We start from the raw sequence: 7,155 nt of genomic DNA on the forward strand, positions 1-7,155 counted from the left end.
CTATCTATCTATCTATCTATCTATCTATCTATCTATCTATCTATCTATCTATCTATCTATCTATCTATCTATCTATCTATCTATCATATACAGTATATAGGGCAACAGTTGTGTTTAGCATTTTAGGTGTAAGGCTCTGCTGTATTGAGGAAAGTACTGTGCAAAGTTTGAGGTGCAATGCTCTGCAGTACTGGGGACAGCACTGTTCATTATTGGTGGTGCAATGATCTGCAGTACTGGGGATAGTACTGTTTAGTATTGGAGGTGCAATGCTCTGCAGTATTAATGATAGTGTTGTGCAGTACTTGAGGTGCAATGCTCTGCTGAATATGTATTATATAATTATGTACATTTTGTTTTCTATCAGAATGTTGCTGTGGATCCTCGTCAGTGTGATCTCCATCGCTGCAGGTAAGAGATCCTCTCCTCTCCTCTCCTCACCTCCCCTCCCCTCCCCTCCCCTCTCCTTACCCCCCCTCCCCTCCCCTCCCCTCTCCTCTCCTCTCCTCCCCTCTCCTCTCCTCCCCTCTCCTCTCCTCTCCTCCCCTCTCCTCCCCTCCCCTCCCCTCTCCTCTCCTCCCTCTCCTCCCCTCCCCTCCCCTCCCCTCTCCTCCCCTCCCCTCCCCTCCCCTCCCCTCTCCTCTCCTCCCCTCCCCTCTCCTCCCCTCCCCTCCCTCTCCTCCCCTCCCCTCCCCTCCCCTCTTCTCTCCTTCCCCTCTCCTCCCCTCTCCTCTCCTTCCCCCCCCCTCCCCTCCCCTCCCCCTCCCCTCCCCCCCTCCTCTCCTTACCTCCCCTCCCCTCCCCTCTCCTCTCCTAGCAGGAAGTTGCTCATTTGCTAATTTTCTCTCTGCTTGCCCAGAGACTTGGGGGCAGATCCACAGAGAGAGTACGCTGGCGTATCTACTGATACGCCGGCGTACTTTCAAATTACCCGCGTCGTATCTTTAGTTTGAATCCTCAAACCAAGATACGGCGGCTTCGTACGCCTTAGGATCGTAGGTGCAATACTTTGGCGCCCGCTGGGAGGCGTTCACGTCGTTTTCCGCGTCGGGTATGCAAATTAGCTATTTCCGACGATCCACGAAGGTACGCGTGGCCGTCGCATTCTCTAGTCGGCTTTTTCCGGCGTATAGTTAAAGCTGCTATTTTGCGGCGTATAGTTAGACCTGCCATGTTAAGTATGGCCGTCGTTCCTGCGTCGAAATTAGAATTTTTTTTTTTTTTGCGTAAGTCGTCCGTGAATCGGGATGGACGTAATTCACATCTAAGTTAAAAAAAATTACGCATTTAGCGCAAAGCACGGCGGGAAATTTAGAAACGGAGCATGCGCAGTTCATTCGGCGCGGGGACGCTCTTCATTTAAATGAAACACGCCCCCTAATCGCCGATTTGAATTCCGCCGCCAGAGATACACTACGCCGCCGTAACTTACGACGCGAAACCTTTAAGGATTCAAAATTACGCCAGGTAAGGTACGGCGGCGTAGCGTATCTCTGATACGCTGCGCCGATCTATCTGAAATTCTTTCTTTAGTTAATAATTCATTCCAAACAGGATACCCAGCAGATGGTGGCTCTGGTGGGCCAGTAAAGCCTGCCGCCATTACTAGCCCCACCCCTCGTTTAACATTTTTTGAATACTGCCCAGTTTGTCCTGACTGGTAGACACGTGCGATTCGTTTAATTCCGGATTGAAATTCGGACGAATTTTCCTTTTTTCGGAAATTCGGATGTATTCGCATCTCCGAATTACAATGGTACCGAATTTAAACGAATCCGAAATAACGAAAAAAAAAATTTGGACGAAATTCGAATAGCTTTCAAATCATTTTCGAATTCGAATCGTTTTCGAATTTCCAAAGAGAATAAAAAAGGAATAGAAAATAAAGGATTAGAATAAGAATAAGAGAATAAACGAATCCGAAATAACGAAAAAAAAAATTCGGACGCAATACTAATAGTTTTCAAATCATTTTCACATTTTAATTGTTTTTCGAATTCGAATCATTTTCGAATTTCCAAAAGAAATTAAAAAAGAAATAGAAAATATAGGAATAGAATAAGAATAAGAGAATATAATTTTTTCAAATAAAATAAAAGAATAGAATATAATAGAGTAAAACAAAACAAAGGAGAATAGAAAATAAAAGAACAGAATAGATTATAATATAATAAAAAATAACTAAAATAAAATAGAAATATAACCATCTTCTAAAATTAAAATTTCAAAAATAATCATTTTAAAGTTGAATACATAAGAAAAGAATAGAATAGAAAAAAATAATAAAATAGACTATAATAGAATAGAAAAAAAAATAATAAAAAAAAACACAATAGAATAGACTAGAAAGAATATAGCCATATCCCAAAATTCAAATAGATACAGCCGGCAGAGAGGTGAGTACCAATCAAAAGAATTTTGATCGATCAAAAAAATTAAAGATTAATCGATGAATTAATAGTTAATTTCCACAGCCCTAATTATTTTCTATTCTATTCCACTCTATTCTTTTCCATTCTATTCAAATTCTAATTGATTCTATTTGAATTTTGGAAAATATTAAAAAATATAAAAATATATTATATTATTTCTATTCTATTCTATTGTTTTTTTATTTCTATTCTTTTCTATTCTATTCGAATTTCAGAAGATGGTTATAATTTATTTAATTATATTATTTTTTTTATTCTATTTTATTCAATTCTATTCCCTTCTTTTATTCTCCATCCCATTTTTTTTCTGTTTTACTATTATACTCTTTTTTTTTTTCTATTCTTTTTTATTCTCTTTGGAAATTGGGAAATTATTCGAATTCAAAAAGTTTTCGAAATTTGAAAACAACTTGAATTTTAAAACAATTCTATTTTGAAAATAAATTTGAATTTGAAAATGATTTGAAATTGATTTGAAAACTTTTTTTTTTACTATTATATTCTTTTATTTTTTCTTCTATGTTCTTTTCGATTGTATTCTTTTTTTTCCTATTATATGCCTTTATTTTATATTCTATTTTATTCTCCGGAAATTGGAAAATAATTCGAATTCGAAAAATATTTAAATTCGAAAGCGATTTGAATTTTAAACGATTTAAATTTAAAAACAATTTGAATTTAAAAAACAATTTGAAAACGATTCTAACTTGAAAACTATTTGAATTTGAAAACAATTTGAATTTGAAAACAATTTGAATTTGAAAATAATTTGAATTTGAAAATGATTTGAAAACGTATTTTTACTATTATATTCTTTTATTTTTTCTGTTATATTCTTTTCTATTCTATTCTTTTTTTTCCTTATTATATGCCTTTATTTTCTATTCTATTTTATTCTCTTTGGAAAATTGGAAAACAATTTGAATTCGAAAAATATTCAAATTCGAAAACGATTTGAATTTAAAAAACAATTTGAATTTGAAAACGATTCTAATTTGAAAATGATTCGAAAACTTTTTTTTACTATTATATATATATATTTTTTTCTGTTATATTCTTTCCTATTCTATTCTATTTTTGTCTATTCTTCTATTCCTTTTTTTTTTTTGTATTCTATTTTATTCTCTTTGGAAATTGCAAAACGATTCGAATTCAAAAACGATTTGAATTTGAAAACGATTTGAATTTTTAATTTTTTTTAAAACGATTCAAATTTGAAAACGATTTGAATTTAAAAACAATTTGAATTCAAAAACAATTCTAATTTCAAAACGATTCGAAATTGATTTGAAAACTTTTTACTATTATATTCTTTTATTTTTTCTGTAATATTCTTTTCTATTCTATTATATTTTTTTTCTATTCTATGCTTTTTTTTTCTATTCTATTTTATTCTCTTTGGAAATTGCAAAACGATTCGAATTCAAAAACAATTTGAATTTGAAAACGATTCCAATTTTAAAAAAAATTGAAAATGATTCAAATTTGAAAATGATTCGAAAACTTTTTTTTACTATTATATATATTTGTTTTTTGTTATATTCTTTCCTATTCTATTATATTTTTGTCTATTCTTCTATGCCTTTTTTTTTGTATTCTATTTTATTCTCTTTTGGAAATTGCAAAACGATTCGAATTCAAAAACTATTTGAATTCAAAAACGATTTGAATTTGAAAACGATTCGAATTTGAAAACGATTCGAATTTGAAAAAAAAAATGAAAACGAATTAAATTTGAAAATTATTCTAAAATTGATTCGAAAACTTTTCGAATCGATACGAATTTTGAATTCGAAAATTTGAATCAATTCAAATACGAATAAACAAAACAAATTACGAAAACAAATTTAACTAAACGAATTAATGTAAATAACGAATTTAAACGAAACCCATTTTTTGGTCCTGCACGTGTCTGATAACTGTCGTTGATGTCGCACGCTTGACAGTTGCGGATAAATCTGGGTGAAGGCAGAGTTCTCTGCTGCGCTCCCTTCCAGGCATGACTCCATTTCCTTCATATTATCAGAGAAGCCTGGGGGGGGGGGGGATTTCCCGCTGAGCGCACAATTTACTCTCAATCGCCGTATCTGAGGCTCAGATCTCAGAGATGATATGGAAGATGGATGCAGGAGCGGAAAACGCTTCATCACGGCCGCCTGTCATCGCGCCACAAGCCGCAATGTAATAGAGAGATCTGAAGAACGGAGTCCCTTTAAATTTGATGGATGAGTCGTGTCCTGAGAAAAACTCGCCATAAACTTCCGAGCTGCGGGGGCGGGGACAAAGAGAGCGCCGATTGGGGTGTTTTATATCACCGCACTCCACCACCAGGCTGTGTGTAATGAAAGGAAACCAGGGGAGAGGATTCAATGAAATGCCAATGAGCGAGAAATCAACAATAAGCAGGAAAACAAAGACGGGGGAGAGAGAGAGAGAGAAAAGGAGAATTCATAGAGAGAAAATAGAAGAGACAGGAAAGGAGACATAGAGACCGAAGGAGAATGGAGACAGGGAGGGAGGCTAACTAATCGTCCCTTTAACCTTTACACTAACCTTCCCTGTAACCCTAACACTGACCTTCCCTGTAACCCTAACACTAACCTTCCCTGTAACCATAACACTACCTTTCCCTTTAACCCTAACACTAACCTTTCTTGTAACCCTAACACTACCCTTTCTTGAAACACTAATACTAACCTTCCTTATAACCCTAACACTAACCTTCCCTGCAACCCTAACACTAACCTTTCTTGTAACACTAATACTAACCTTCCCTGTAACCCTAACACTAACCTTCCTTGTAACCCTAACACTAACCTTCCCTGTAACCCTAACACTGACCTTCCCTGTAACCTTAACACTGACCTTCCCTGTAACCTTAACACTGACCTTCCCTGTGACCCTAAAACTAACCTTTCTTGTAACCCTAACACTAACCTTCCTTGTAACCCTAACTCTAACCTTCCTTGTAACCCTAACACTAACCTTCCCTGTAACCCTAACACTAACCTTCCTTGTAACCCTAACACTGACCTTCCCTGTAACCTTAACACTGACCTTCCCTGTAACCTTAACACTGACCTTCCCTGTGACCCTAAAACTAACCTTTCTTGTAACCCTAACACTAACCTTCCTTGTAACCCTAACTCTAACCTTCCTTGTAACCCTAACACTAACCTTCCCTGTAACCCTAACACTAACCTTCCTTGTAACCCTAACACTAACCTCCCCTCTAACCCTAACTCTAACCTTCCCTGTAACCCTAACACTGACCTTCCTTGTAACCCTAACACTAACCTTCCCTGTAACCCTAACACTAACCTTCCGTGTAACCCTAACACTAACCTCCCCTCTAACCCTAACTCTAACCTTCCCTGTAACCCTAACACTGACCTTCCCTGTAACCCTAACACTAACCTCCCCTGTAACCCTAACACTAACCTCCCCTGTAATCCTAACACTAACCTTCCCTGTAACCCTAACACTAACCTCCCCTGTAACCCTAACTCTAACCTTCCTTGTAACCCTAACTCTAACCTTCCTTGTAACCCTAACACTAACCTTCCTTGTAACCCTAACACTAACCTCCCCTGTAACCCTAACAATTACCATCTTCAAGCACTTTTGACAGAACAGACAGCTCAGATGCAAAAATGACATAAAACCTCCACTAGTAAGGGTCTGTATAAGACTTATAATAAGGGCCTGTTGTGAAAAGGCAACGTTTTACACCAAGTTCATTTGAACCTCCAGAGCCAAACCCTATCCATGTTCCATCATTCCTGCTGTCATGGAGTTACCTTCGGGAACAGTTACACTAATGTATGGGAAGATGTCAATCAGTTAGACACCAAACATCAAAATATAATACCGGTGTATGGCGCCCCGAAACACAAAGTGCCACATAATTGTGAAGTGGAAGGAAAATGATAAATGGTTTTCACATTTGTTACAAATAAATATGTGAAAAGTGTGGGGGGAGGGGGGTGTACATTTGTATTCAGCCCCCTTTACTCTGATACCCCCAACTAAAATCTAGTGGAACCAATTGCCTTCAGAAGTCACCTAATTAGTAAATAGAGTCCACCTGTGTGTAATTTAATCTCAGTATAAATACAGCTGTTCTGTGAAGCCCTCAGGTTTGTTAGAGAAGCTTAGTGAACAAACAGCATCATGAAGGCCAAGGAACACACCAGACAGGTCAGGGATAAAGTTGTGGAGAAGTATAAAGCAGGGTTAGGTTATAAAAAAAATCTCCCAAGCTTTGAAGATCTCACGGAGCTCTGTTCAATCCATCATCGGAAAATGGAAAGAGTATGGCACAACTGCCAACCTACCATGACATGGCCGTCCACCTAAACTGACCGGGCCGGGCAAGGAGAGCATTCATCAGAGAAGCAGCCAAGAGGCCCATGGTAACTCTGGAGGAGCTGCAGAGATCCACAGCTCAGGTGGGAGAATCTGTCCACAGGACAACTATTAGTGGTCTCTCCACAAATCTGCCCTTTATGGAAGAGTGACAAGAAGAAAGACATTGGAGAAAGAAAGACATAAGAAGTCCTGTTTGCAGTTGGTGAGAAGCCATGTGGGGGAGGGGACACAGCAAACATGTGGAAGAAGGTGATCTGGTCAGATGAGACCAAAACTTTTTGGCCTAAAAGCAAAACGCCATGTGTGGGGAAAACTAACACTGCACATCACCCTGAACACACCATCCCCACCG

The sequence above is a fragment of the Rana temporaria genome, chromosome 6, assembly GCF_905171775.1.
Source record: "Rana temporaria chromosome 6, aRanTem1.1, whole genome shotgun sequence".
In the NCBI taxonomy this organism is placed as follows: domain Eukaryota; kingdom Metazoa; phylum Chordata; class Amphibia; order Anura; family Ranidae; genus Rana; species Rana temporaria.